Here is a 15,079-nt window from a genome sequence, read left to right on the forward strand (position 1 = left end):
CTGCTGGCCCAATCACAAGGCTGGCACCTTTGAAGGCTCACCAGCCATTGGGGGAAGTGTTCGGTGCTGAGGGACGCAGGGCACCTTGGGAGCTGGGCAACGAAGGAGGCAAAATCATTCCTAAAGACTCACGGAGCCAAGGGTCAGAGGGAAATTCGTTCCGGGGAGGTTGTTGGGGACACAGCTGGCGCTTCCCCTGCCCGCAGGCCCCTCTTTGGCCTGTCAGACCTTCCCCCTCCCCCAGGCTGCCACTGAGAGGCCGCCTCCATTTAGCTGGTGGGCTCCCTATGTGGCAGGGCGTCACCGCCTCTGCAAAATGCTGAAGGCAATGTAAAAAGGCCCTGAACAGGGCCTTAACCCTGTACATTGGCTGCCCACCTCCTTGAGGCATGCAACCGTCCATTTCCGTTCCTGCCACTGGCAAAGACGCGCTGACACCGGGGACTGCGGATGATCCCAACCCAACTCCCTGCGGTTTTACCACCTCTGTCCCCCCCCCCCCGCCCAGCCTCAGCTCCCAGCCTCCCAGCCTCCCAGCCCACTGCCTGGGAGCCGGCACAATTCAGCCCAATATTTCAGTCCCATGTCCTCTTGCCAGAACTGTAAAATGTTTGCAGTACAACTGGGTTTTAACCAAATACAGGGGCAGGGGAGGAAAGAATGAGAGCGATCGGATGAATCCAGGACAGGTTGAATGACAAAAACGAGAGGCGCAAGGTAAAAGAGGCTGGGAATGGGACAAGAAAACAAGCGAAAGATCCATCCAGAGGAGCTGAATGTTAAAAGATGTTGCAGGTCTCATGAAGAGGTTCAGGGGTTCGTAAGATTGAATATTGAAAGTTTATTGGTAACACATAACTGTATACATATATAAATATATGTGTGTGTATATATATATATATATATATATATTTGGTATAGTGCAGACTATGAGATAACTCCATGCTTAATTCTACACAAGTAAACACAAGTCTCCCCTTAGCGGAGGTGTCAGTAACCAGGGAGCATAGATCTAAGGTAAGGGGCAGGAGATTTAGAGGGGGTTTGAGAAGATTTTTTCACCCAGAGGGTGGTTGGAATCTTGGACACACTGCCTGAGGGGGTGGTAGAGGCAGGAACCCTCACAACACTTAAGAAGTATTTAGATCAGTACTTGGAACACAACAGCATACAGGGCTACGGGACAAGTGCTAGAATATGGGATAAGAATAGATAGGTGCTTGATGGCCAGCATGGACACGATGGGCCAAAGGGCCGGTCTCTGCGCTATATAACTCTATGACTCTACGACAAGCGTTGGGTCCAGTGCCCTGGTTTGATGGGGCTAAAGGCTCCGGGTTACATGCTTGCTTCGGGGTGACCAAGCCAGCACCAAGACAGAGAAGCTCAGTAGGCCGTTCTCATTTCCTTATTCATTCACGGGATGTGGGCATCACTGGCTGGGCCAGCATTTATTACCCCTCCCTAATTGCCCTTGAGAAGGTGGTGGTGAGCTGTCTTCTTGAACTGCTGCAGTCCATGTGGCGTAGTTAGGGAGGGGGTTCCAGGATTTTGACCCAGCGACAGTGAAGGATCAGCGATATATTTCCAAGTCAAGGTGGTGTGTGACTTGGAGGGGAACTTCCAGGTGGTGGTTTTCCCATCTCTCTGCTGCCCTTGTCCTTCTAGATGGTAGTGGTCATGGATTTAGAAGGTACTGCCGAAAGAGTCATAGAGGTCTACAGCACAGAAAAAGGCCCTTTGGCCCATTGAGTCCATGCTGATCAAACAAGTACCTAACTATTCTAATCCCAATTTCCAGCACTAGGCCCATAACCTTGTATCCCGTAGCATCGCAAGTGCACATCCAAATACCTTTTAAATGTTATGAGGTCTTCTGCCTCTACCACATCACATCCTCACATCCCCTCTAAACCTCCTGCCCCTTTCCTTAAATCTATGCCCTCTGGTTATTAATCCCTCCACCAAGGGGAAAAGTTCCTTCCTGTCTACCCTGTCTAAGCCCCTCATTATTTTATACACCTCAATAACGTATCCTCTCAATCTCCTCTGCTCCAGGGAAAATAACCCCAGTCTATCCAATCTCTCCTCATAACTAAAACTCCCCAGCCCAGGCAACAACCTGGTAAATCTCCTCTGCACCCTCTCCAGTGCAATCACATCCTTCCTATCATGAGGATTCCAGAACTGTATGCAATACTCTAGCTGTGGCCTAGCCAGCATTTTATACAGTTCCAGCATAACCTCCCTGCTCTTATATTCTATGCCTCAGCCAATAAAGGCAAGTAACCCATATGCCACCTTAACCACCTTATCTACTTCTCCCGCTACTTTAAGAGACCTGTGGACATGTACACCAAGGTCCCTCTGATCCTCAGTACTTCCCAGGGTCTTACCATTCATCGTGTATTCCCGTGCCTTGTTTGCCCTGCCCAGCTGCATCACCTCACACTTAAATTGCCACTGACCAGCCCGTCTGACCAGCCCGTCTATATCCTCCTGTAATCTAAGGCTGTCCTCCTCACTATTTACCACTCCACCTTGGTGAATTACTGCAGTTCATCTTGTAGATGGTACACACCGCTGCTACTGTGTGTCGGTGATTGAGGGAGTGAACATTTGTGGATGTGGTGCCAATCAAGCAAGCAGCTTTGTCCTGGACGGTGTCGAGCTTCTTGGGTGTTGCGGGAGCTGCACTCATCCAGGCAAGTGGGGAATATTCCATCACACTCCTGACTTGTGCCTTGTAGATGGTGGACAGGATTTGGGGAGGCAGGAGGTGAGTTACTTGTCACAGGATTCCTAGCCTCTGACCTGCTCTTGTAGCCACAGTATTTATATGGCTAGTCCAGTTCAGTTTCTGGTTAATGGTAACCCTCAGGATGTTGATAGTGGGGAATGTTGATAGTGATGTTAATGCCAGTGAACATCAAGGGGCGATGGTTGGTTTCTCTCTTGTTGGAGATGGTCATTGCCTAACACTTGTCTGGTGCAAATGTTACTTGCCACTTGTCAGCCCAAGCCTGGACATTGTCCAGGTCTTGCTGCATTTGGACATGGACTGCTTCAGCATCTGAGGAGTCGCGAATGGTGCTGAACATTGTGCAATCATCAGTGAATATCCCCACTTCTGACCATATGATGGAAGGAAGGTCATTGATAAAGCAGCTGAAGATGGTTGGGCTGAGGACACTAACCTGAGGAACTCCTGTGGCAATGCCCTGGAGCTGAGATGACTGACCTGCAACAACCACAACCATCTTCTTTTGTGCTTTCTTAGCACAATAATTTTTTTAAGTACAAATGAATGAGGTTTCTTAGAAGAAACACGTTCCATTTATTTACAGAAGAAACTCAGCAGCTACACTTGTGTACTTAAAACTCAAAACCCTGTCTTTACTCTTCAGACTCTAACCCAAGGCTACCCTACAGATGTAGCCCATGCTATCTGCTGTTGAGTATCAAGATCATGTAACCTTACGTTACAACATTTGTCTTAAAGGTATATTACATATCAGATTACTACATCGCTCCCCCTTTACCCAGAAATACATTTTATAGTTTGTTCAAAATATCAAATTATTCACACAGATAAATAATTTACAAAGTCAGTCTTTCTGGGGGTTTCCTTATGCATGTAGAACATCTCAGCTCTACAGCTTCTGATGTTTTATCTGGAAGCTCCTTTACTGTGGACGTCCGAGCATCTGGTTCTTCAGTAGGTATCTGTAAATCTGTTTCTTCGACTCCTTCGGGTACAGTTGTGCACAGTTCAGACACGCCTATACTTGGTTGAGTTCTTTCAACAGGAGACTTTGATTCAGCCACAAACACTGGTGGAATAATTTCTGGCTATTTCGTTTCTCCTCTTATACAGGTATTTAAAAAGGAAAAGAGTAAGTAAAGTGAGTGTTGGTCCTCTGGAGAGTGACAGCGGGGAGGTAGTAGTAGATAATAAGGAAATGGTGGAAGAAATGAACAAATATTTTGCTTCTGTGTTCACTATAGAGGTTACAAAAAACATTCCAGTAATAGCTGCAAATCAGGAGGTGAATGAGAGAAAGGAACTTGGTGAAATTTTTAAATCACTAGGGAAACGGTACTGAGCAAAGTGATGGAGCTGCAGGCTGGCAAGTCTCCAGGTCCCGATGGACTACATCCTAGAGCCTTAAAAGAGGTGGTTAATGAGGTAGTTGATGCGCTAGTGTTAATTTTCCAAAATTTGCGAGGTCCTGGAAAGGTTGCATCAGATTGGAAAGTAGCAAATATAACCCCTCTATTCAAGAAGGGAGGGAGGCAGAAAAAAGGAAACTATAGACCAGTTAGCTTGACTTCTGTCATGGGGAAGTTATTAGAATCGATCATTAAGGAAGTTATAGCTGGGCACTTAGGAGAGCTCAAAGCAATAGAGAAGAGTCAGCATGGTTTTGTGAAAGGGAAATTATGTTTAACCAATTTATTGGGGCAGAATTTTCCCATTGGTGTGCGGGTCAGGCCCCACATGTCAACGCATAAGATGATGCGCGGTGACGTTGGGCGAGCGTCCCGATGTCAAGGCGCGCCATCATGATATTTCAGTGGGTGGGCGTCAGATGATCTCCGTGCGCTCCCGCCATTAATTAACAGGCCTTTTAAGACCCTTGAGGCACCAATTGACAGGAATTTTTCGGGGTCTGCCCAATCTTCAGGTCGTCACACAGGCGCAACAGGCAGGCGGGTAGGACACATTTGTATAAACCTCATCCACGGGCGGGACAAGAAGGGTCAGTGGGGTTGCGAATGTGCTCAGTCAGATATTTAATTTGGAAAGTTACTGACACTTGCCTGTGTGAGCAGAAATACTTCAAAACTCAGGCCAGCTGCTCGGGCAGGACTCACAACCTTCAGGTAGCACTGTACAGTGAAGATCCTTTTTGGGGCCTGCAGGTTTCGGGAAGCTTTTCTTCAGCCTGGGAATGGTGGTCGCGTTCTCTCCTGGAGGCACATCCCCTGAGGAGGAAGGGAGGGCCTGAAAGAGGAGGAGGCCAGGAGTGCACATTCACTCTCCAGGGGAGCCACCTTTGGGAGGACAGATGCAGGCACAAGGGGCACAGGGCCAAGAGGAAGTCCAAGGCAGAAGGGGCCGCAGAAGATGCCACTATTCTGCTGCCAGGGTATACAGGCGGCGAAGCAGCTATCTTAATATGTCTGAGATGCAGTGCCAAAGGAGGCTCCATCTCTCAAGAGAGACAGTCAACTCTATCTGTCAGATGATTGGCCCTGAGATCTCTGCTAACTGTGTGGATGGACACCCTATGCCAGTAGCCCTGAAGGTCACAGCTGCCCTCAACTTCTATGCCTCTGGATCTTTCCAGGGCTCAGTGGGTGATCTTTGTGGTGTTTCCCAATCAGCTGGCCACACTTGTGTCAAGCAGGTTACAGACGCTCTATTCAGGCATGCATTGACATTCATCCACTACCGCTGGGACCAGGCAAGTCAGACACAGGGTTCGCGGCCATTGCTGGCTTCCCCCGTGTCCAGGGTGCAATAGACTGTACACATGTGGCCATCAAGGTGCCAGCAGTTGAACCCGGTGCCTTCGTCAACAGGAAGGGCTTCCACTCCATTAACATGCAGATAGTGTGTGACCACAGGATGCTGATTCTACAAGTCTGTGCAAGGTACCCAGGCAGCTCCCATGTTACCTACATCCTCAGACACTCCCAGGTGCCGGGGTTCTTCAGTGCTCCAGCCCGGCAGGATGGTTGGCTGCTGGGTGACAAGGGCTATCCCCTCAGAAGGTGGTTCATGACGCTTCTCCGCCATCCAAGAACAGAAGCTGAGCAGCGCCACAATAGGAGCCACGGCTCCACAAGGGAAGTGGTGGAGAGAACCATCAGTCTTCTCAAGATGTGCTTCTGATGCCTGGACCGCTCAGGGGGCGCGCTCCAGTACCCCCCAGATTGTATGTCACTGATAGTGGTTGCATGCTGCGCTCTCCACAATCTTGCACTGGAAAGGGACAGCGTTGTGGACGAAGGAGATGTAGACACAATTGCTGCGGCTGCACATGATGAGTTCAGCAGTGAGTCTGAGGATGAGCAAACACAGGGAAATGCTGAGGAGGTAGACGCTGATCCGGGCATACTCCAAGGAGTCAGGGATACCTGGGAGGCTTTAATCCAACAAATCATCAGCTAGCACACCAGAGATGGACCTCCAACACAAGCCTGTGCTGCAGGCTCCATACTCGATACCTGAGTGCTAAGTCTGTCTGGATAGGAACATTAACTAAGGGACTTGGCAATAAAGCTCAATGTGACACAACTCACTCATAACATCATGGGTAACCATCCACCTGCAGAGGAAAAGAGTCAACCTCAGCCATGGTTACTTGTCTAAATTTATTGATATAACCAAATGAACTTAAGAAAACAAAATGACAAAGGTGTTAAACGCCACACCAACTAATCATGACCTCATTGTGGGGCAACACAAAAGCACTAGTGAGAAACTTGTGGTGTGCCTAAGGAGCCTTAAATTTACGTTTCTGGGTGCTACATCTAGATGCTCCCCTCGCTGGCCCTGGCATCTGAGACAGCCTGCTCACTGTGCTGTCCTAATGGCCTCGATGACCCTGGCGGTCGTCCTCTAGCCCCTGGAGCCTGTGCTGGTCCCACCTGGGAGGGAGCTGCCAGTTCCACAGCTGGCATCTCCCCAGTCGCCACTGACTCATCGGATTCAGCGGTCACTGGCAGAGGGGCGGAGCAGCTGCTGCCCTCATCCAGAGTGCCCTGACAGGTGCCCACAGAGAGAACAGGCAGCTGCTACGCTGACGTGAGGTCGCTTCGGACCTCCCTGCTCACAATGGATGGATGGGCACTGAGCTGGAAACTTGGTACCCAGACCAACTCCCACACTGGCAGTGACCAGCTGATCAGAGTGACTTGCTGGTCAGAGCGCATCCCTGGGAAGCCCTGATTGGTCTCCTGGAGGAGTCTCTCCATGGGAGTTGCCACTCTCTCCATGGAGGAAGCATGGCGCTCGGACATGAGGCTCATTGCATCAGCGATGGTCCACGTAGACTCCTCCGCCACAGACACCAAGCCAAGCACAGCCTCGTGTATCTCCGACAGATCCTCCAGCACACCCTTCCAGCGTTTGCTGCCTCATGGACGACTCCAGATGCATATCATCAGCCGCTGACTGAGCATGTGCCTTGCCCCCTGTAGTCCTCTGATTATTGGCGCCATGGGCATTCTCTGTCTCCACCAGCTCCTCCAGCGACTTTGAAGTGCCCTCACTGCTGTGCCCCAGGACACTAGTCGATGATCTTATTCCCACCGAGGTGCCAGTATCTGCGCTGGTGCCTGCCTCATAGGGATGGTGCAATGCTGTGGGTCAGTGGCTTCAGGGCCCCAGGAGTGAGAGGGGGCCCCTGTGCCTCCTCCTCCCGGCCCTGATCCACTGATGCTGAAAGGAAGAATGAGGACATTTGATTAGTTAACGTGGAGACAATGTCAATGCACATCCCTGTCCCCTGGATCATTCTGCGCTCATCCTTCCATAAGCAATGGTCAAGCCATGTTGCAAACTTCAATCACTGAACATTCAGCAGTGCCAAGGCTGCTGGGACACTAATGATGACCTCAGTGCTGGGCAAACATACCTGCCCGTGGCACCCCAGCCTCACCGACACCAGTGGACCTGGGCACATGGCGCCTCTCCAGATCGAGGGCTTCCAGCTCGAACCTGGAAATGATGGCCAACTGGGCCGGCTCTCCACCAGTCCCCTCCCGCTCGGCAGCATTATGAGCGTTCTTCTCCTGAAAAGGAGAGAAGAGCATTGACTAGTGCAACTTGGACCTGGAATCTCTTCACTGCCGTCCCACCCCAACCAGAGTGGGACATTGCAGGGCTCCAGTGCCTCCTCACCCCACAGCTGCCGCACACTCACACAAAGATGCCAGGCCTGTCCCCACCCAATTGGCCACATCACTGCCTCCATCACATTTGGCACCACACAGACTAACCTGGCAAAGGAAGGAGGCGCAAACATGCGGAATGCAAAGGGCAGCAGATGGATCGGTGCCCCGCCACCTGGAAGCTGCCCTCCCAGCATGTCAGCACCCTGACTTTGACATGTTTTACAGTTCCAGCACTGCGCCTAGGTGCAGATCCTCCAGGCTGCCCCCAAAACAGTGATGTGGGTGTCACTGTACCACATGCTGCGGGTGCAGAACCCATCTCATCACCACCCTCTCAGGGTGACCTCGGCATGGGCAATATCTGCTGGCCCACCCAGCGAAGGACACATGCGGCAAATGGTTCAATGCAGTCACTGCACTCAGAGTTGGTGGGGGGAGCGGCGGCCAGCAGGGAAAGCCTACCTGCTGGGTTAAGTGACCTCAGAAGGTGGTGGAGGGGGCGTTATTGAATATTTTTAAGGCAGAGGCAGATAGATTCTTGTTAGGCAAGGAATCAAAAGTTATCAGGGTTAGATGGGAATATGGAAATCGAAACGCGAGGAAATCGGCCATGATCTTATTGAATGGTGGAGGATCTGAATGATCTACTCCTGTTCCTATTTCTTATGTTCTTATGTTCTCATAATCCACACATCTCAGTATGAATCAATCTTCCACTTTCACACGTTAGGAAAGAGGTTCCGTTGCTGCACTTATTTCACCAAAGAACCATGTTGGTCCTTCTCTAAAACTTTTCACAAATACTTTCTCTCCTATATTAAACATCCTGTCACGGCTGTGACAGCCATGTCAAATTTTCTGACTTCCCTGACTCCTTTCCACCTTCCCCCTCAAAGTTTGGCGTAATTAGGCTCAATCTCGATTGGAGATGAACGCTTTTTCAACAATTCCGCAGGTGTGACACCTGTTGTCGCATGAGGGGCGATTCTATAATGGAAAAGAATTTAGTCGCTATAGAATCTCCAGGCAACTTCTTCACACCAGATTTGAACGTCTGACCTGCTGTCTCGGCCAGTCCATTTGAAGAAGGGTGGTATGCTGACGTTTTCACATGAGTAATACGGTTAAGGCTAATAAACTGGTGAAATTCAGCACTTGTGAATACTGTTCTATTGTCTGATATGACCACTTCCGGTAGTCCATTTATTGCGAAACTTTGTCCGAGCTTGTCTATTGTAGCAGAAGATGTTGGCGACCTCACTTCATATATGTCCATCCAGTGGGAATGTGTGTTGACGATAAGTAGAAACATTGTTCCCATAAAAAGGTCCCACATAGTCAATATGTACTCACACCCATGGCCTTCCTGGACACTCCAAGAGGTACAGAGCTGTTGCAGGTGATTTTTGCACTTGCTGATGTTGCATACGATTTCTCCCTAAGTTTTCTATTTCTCCATCCATCCCAGGCCACCATAGATAGCTGCGTGCTATTGCCTTCATTTTGGAAATTCCTGGATGTGCACTGTGATGTTCAGTTAATAATGGCTTTCGTCCTTTTGGAGGAACAATCATTCGAGCTCTCCGCAATAAGATACCACCCTGGCTGGTCATTTTGTATCTTCACTGGAAATATGGCTTCATTTCATCAGATTCTTGTTCTTGTGATCAACCATGAAGAACTTGATCTCACACTTTGGATAAGAAGGGATCTCGATTTGTGCAACATTTAATATGTCTAGCACATATCGGTGATGAGTCCAGGAAGTTCAATAGCAAAGTGAATTCTTGAGGAATTGGAACATTCCCATCTTTTATTTGCATGGGCAAACGCCTGAGTCCATGTACGTTTGCAATTTGACTTCCAGGTCAATGAATGAAAGTATGTTCATATGCTGCCAAAATCAATGCCCATCTTCGTACTCTTGCTGAGTCTACAGGGGGTATGGCCTTGTCTTTGCTGAATAATCCTAATAATGGCTTGTGGTCCGATATGATAGTAAAATGATGACCAGGTATGTATTGGTGAAACTTCTTAACACTGGAAATGATTGCCAGGCCTTCTTTTCCTATTTGAGAGTACCCTTTCTCTGCTGTTTTGAGTGTACTCAATACATATGCAAGAGCTCATTCTGATCCATCATCCATTCAATGGGAAAGCACTGCTCCCATTCCATAGGGAGATGTGTCACACGCTAATACCAACTCATTTTTTGGGTCAAAATGTACAAGTGTAGACGATTGTAACAACTGTTTCAATTTTGTGAAATGTTCTTCCTGTGGTGTTTGCCATGACTACTGCTGGTTCTTTTTGAGAAACTAATACAGGGGTGCCAGTCCTGTCGACAAATTAGGCAAGAAACGTCCATATTAATTGATCATCCCCAAGAATGATTTCAGTTCGGATGTATTCTTTGGCACTGGTGCTTCTCTAATGGTTTTCACTTTTTCTTCAACAGGGTGTAGGCGTTGTGAATCAACTTTGTGACTGAAGTTACTTCTTTCGTTTGGAATGTGCACTTTTCTGATTTCAACCTCACTCCAACCTGCGAAAAATGTTTCAAAACTTCTTCCAAGTTCATCAAATGTTCCTTTCCAGTGAGTCCAGTCATGAGAACATCATCCAAATAAACTACAGCATGGCGCAGTGCTTGTAATAAACTTTCCATGGCTCTCTGGAATATGGCGCAAGCCAAAGATACTCCAAAAGCTAAACCCTTTGTGTGTACTAATGGTGACAAACTTCAGGGAAGCCTTCTCTAATCCTCTAATTGTTGATAGGCATGGCTTATATCAAGCTTTGTGTAGGCAGTTCCACCTGCCAGTTTAGCATACAAGTCTTCAATTTTTGGTATAGCGTGTCTGTCCAACTTAGCCACTTTATTGACTGTTAATTTGTAGTCCCCACAAATTCAAATGCTTTGGTCAGGTTTGAGAACAGGAACATTTGGTGCTGCCCATTCTGAAAACTGTATTGTCTGTACCACTCCCAGCTTTTCTAATCTGTTCAGTTTGGTGTCTACCTTTTCCCACATTGCATAAGTTACTGGTCTTGTCTTCATAAACCTTGGTGTTACCTCTGGATCTACATTAATTTTTGCTTATTGCCCTTCAACCTTTCCAATTTTGTCCTTGAAAACTGAGGCATATTTTTGTAGTTCTCAGTTGGAAGATTTCAGGCCATTCCAATTTAATTTCTTTCAGCCAGTTTTGTCCGTGGAGACTAGGCCCCTCGCCTGCTACTGTGATCAAGTGTAATTTCACTGTTTGACCTCTGTAGTGTACTATGACTTTACTTATGTCCTTGACTTGTATGTCTTCTCCTGTGGAAGTTTTCAATTTGGCATCAATTTCTCCCAAATTTAGTTTACATTCCCCGTGATTCAGGCATTTAAAAGTCTGCTCACTTTCACTGTAGTGGCTGCACTAGTATCCACCTCAATTCTGATAGGCCTCTTATTCACCCTCATGGTTACAAAGATAGGTTCTGTACTTCCTACCTTTAAATTATACAACAAATAAATATCTGAATCTATTACTCCAGGCTTTTCAATGCTGCATACCTTTTTGGGTTTTTGCTTCTGTCTGAAAGTCTGCCTGATTCTATCTTTACAATGTCTCATGAGATGTCCATTTTGATGACAGAAAAAGCATTTGATCTTTTTTAACTGTGATTGATTACAAGGTTGTCTGCTTCCACCTCTGTACAATTATGCCATGTTTTTGCTGCTAAGTTATTTCGTTTAACTTGCCTGTTAGCAGTGGCTTTTCCTGCTTCTCAGTAAAGATTTGCACATTCGCGTTCTTTTTGGCTAAGACTGCCCACCCAGTGAGGAGGACAGTGTCATTTTGTGCTCCCTGTATGGCCAGACCGATTTCCAAAGCCTTCTGAAAATCTAAATTTGTCTCAGATAATAATCTCTTCTGACTCGTATCTTCATATATACTGCATACCAAACGATCTCTAAGCATATCATTGCTAGATATACCAAACTAGCAATATTCAGTTAATTGCTTCAGACTTGCCACATAACAAGCAACTGTCTCCCCCGCGGCTCAAATTCTTGAGTTAAATTTGAACCATTGCTTCGTCACCGACGGCTTGGGCTGGTAATGATCCTTTACGAGGTTCACTAAGTCATCAAAGCTTTTCGAATCTGGAGCAGGTGTCAAAAAAATTTGAATTAATCCATATGTCTTACTCCCACACGTGGGTAAGAGGATGACGTGCTTCTTCTCCTCCCCTGTGATGTCATTCGCCTGGAAGATGAACGCAAGGCGTGCAACATAATGAGACCAGACGTCCGAGTTTGGATCAAAAGGCTCCACTCTTCCAAACTGCGGCAGGCTCTGAGGGGATTGCTTCGACGATCAGAAAGGAAATTTTTCTTTACTTACAACTACCCTGCGAGGCCTGGCCTGATTTCAGTTCTTATGATTTCCTTTGCTCTTTCTTGTTTTTTTTACCTCACCCTTTCATGTCTTTTCTTGCATTTTTAAGAAGATTTTACAACACTTGAAGTGAATAGATGGTTTGCAAAAGGGTTAGTAGTTTGGTGAATGTATAAAACAAACATAAAGTAGGAAAAAAAAACTGTGCTATTGTCTAACATCGGGTGTCCAGGGACACAAAGAGACACGGGGGAAGACGGAAGGGCAGTTCAGTCAGTGTGTGTATGCCAGAGGCTGAAGGAAGAACCTCCAAGCTCTCCAGTAAGAAATCCTGCAAGGCTTATGCTGAACTGAGTTTAGGAAATTCATGTGTTTGCTCTGAATTTGAAATAATAGTGAGTTTAATGGCGGTTTTTGGGTCTCTCAGGGAGAGATGCCAGCTGGAAAAAAATGCATCTAGTGAATGCTCAGAAATCCATCAGTGAATGCAACATGATCAGCTCAAACAAGAAGCCTTGGTATTGAGATAGTGGTAAATCTTCATTGGGGTTTTGTGTCTGTAAGTCTATTGCTGGGATAAAAAGAATAGTGTGCGCTTGAATCATTTTCTGGTGTTTGTATTGAAACCATTCCAATTTTTTTGTCTAGTTTAATATATTTTCATTTTCCTTGTTTAATAAATGTTTCATTCTTTGTGTTAAAAGTACACTGGAAGACGCTAGTGAATGTGTTCAGTAACTGACCTCCACGGTTTCTAAAAGAAACCGTTCGGATCTATCAAGCCAGGATTCACTCTGGGCTCTGACTCGTCCAGTGTTAACTTCAGCTAGGACTGTGACAGTATCCTCCCGGTAACAGCCACGGCCTTCCAGGGACACTGCTGAGCACAAGGCTTGCCGGCTGGCAGCTCTCAGTGGCCAAGACTTCTGCCCTCAAGGGTCCTGGTTCCAAATGAAGCCCCGCTGCTGGTCTCGCCACTTCCTGATTGGTTTGTTGTTCAGCGGGCCTTCCCAAGAAGAGCTGGTGTGGGTGTGCTGTCGGCTCTCCAGCCATTTAACTCTGTTTCTCTCCCCACATATGCCACCTGACCTGTTGAGTATTTCCAGTATTTGCTATTCTTATTTCCGATTTCAAGTGTGTGCAGTATTTTGCTTTTGTATTAAACTTTTGTTCCTAATTTGTATGACTGGATCCGGCTGTATTTATGTGAGCTTCACGGGTCTCTATGTATCGTATTTTTTTCATGGTGCTTAGGTATTACATGGGCATCAATTGTAAAGGTAGAACAAGCAGATTTACCTCCTCCTCTAGGCCACTGCAAACACATCCTCTGGCCACGGGTGGGACCGAGCATGACAGCATTCTCAGGCTGACAGCAGCTAAGATTTCTATCTCCTTTCCAATGAGTTTGTGTCAGCCAGCTGCTCTCCTCATCCAAGGACCATGTGGCAAACTACAGGTGCAAACACGTACACTACTACTCCGACACAGTCAGTTAGCGAGCCACCCTGCCGACACTTGACATCCTGCTGTGGTTTTAATTGCTCTCACTTTTACTTGTAGATAGCAAGCAGAAGGATTCCATCTGTTTAACTACATCACCCTGCAGTGACAGCAGCAGACCTGCGATGATATAAATGGGATTTGAACACAACGTGAATGTGAGCACTCCATTCTCATTACCTGCAGGCTAGTTCACAATGGATTTTAAAAGGCTTGAGAATAGCGTTTTGACCTTAAAAATAACAAGAAAATAGAAATCCGAGGCCCCTGTTGATGGTTTCATGGGTAAATGGTTTTCATGGATAGCTCTTTCAAAGAGCCAGCAACGGACATGATGGGCCTAATTGCATCTTTCTGCGCAGATTCTAAGATATATGTTATGCCACTAAAGCATACACACTAGAAGGTTCAGGATTAATCCTCCACTCTATGTTCCCAGATGATGCGATTGCTGCCATGAGAGTCATGAATACATATTGATTCTTCTTCTCATTGTTGGGATGCAGGCATCGCCGGCTAGGCCAATATTTATTGTCCATTCCCACATTGCCCTTGAGAAAGTGGAGGTGAGCTGCCTTCCTGAATCGCTGCGGTCCATGTTGCGTAGGCACAACCACTGTGCTTATAGGAAAGAAGCTCCAGGATTTTGACCTAGTGGCAGTGTAGGGAAGGCAATTTAGCTCCAGATCAGGATGGTGAGTGACTTGGAAGGGAACTTGGAGGCGGTGGTGTTCTCATGCCCAATGTTTGCCCTGTCCTTCCAGGTGGTGGTGGTCACGGTTTTGCAAGGTGATACTCGGCGAGTTGCTGCATCCTGTAGAGTTACACACTGCAGACACGCTGAATTGGTAGTGGAGGGAGCCAAAGTTTCAAATGAGAATTTCCCCTTGTCTGTACCAGATTGGCCAAAGGTGAGGATGCAAAGCTACCTTTACTGAGCACCAAGGTACATAGTGCAGGACACCATGAAGGGCGGAAGAGATAGAGGATGAGCTGAATTAAATGTTATGGCCACATGAAGAGGGGTAAAAAAATGATTCCCTTGTGATACCACTCCAAGTCTGACTGTAACAGGTTAACTATGAATTTAGCGTGGATGATTACTCACTGTCTGCGCATGTCCATTCACGTGCTGATTGCAAAGAAACCAGTCTGACAGGCTTTCTTGAGTTTTAAACAGAAAGGGGTTAGTTTTTATTAAGAAAACAATCAACCCAGGTAAAGATATAAAAATATTTAAAAGGGTTAACCCACTTCCGACCTTCACCACCCACGCA

The sequence above is a fragment of the Carcharodon carcharias genome, chromosome 11 (assembly GCF_017639515.1).
Source record: "Carcharodon carcharias isolate sCarCar2 chromosome 11, sCarCar2.pri, whole genome shotgun sequence".
Lineage (NCBI taxonomy): Eukaryota > Metazoa > Chordata > Chondrichthyes > Lamniformes > Lamnidae > Carcharodon > Carcharodon carcharias.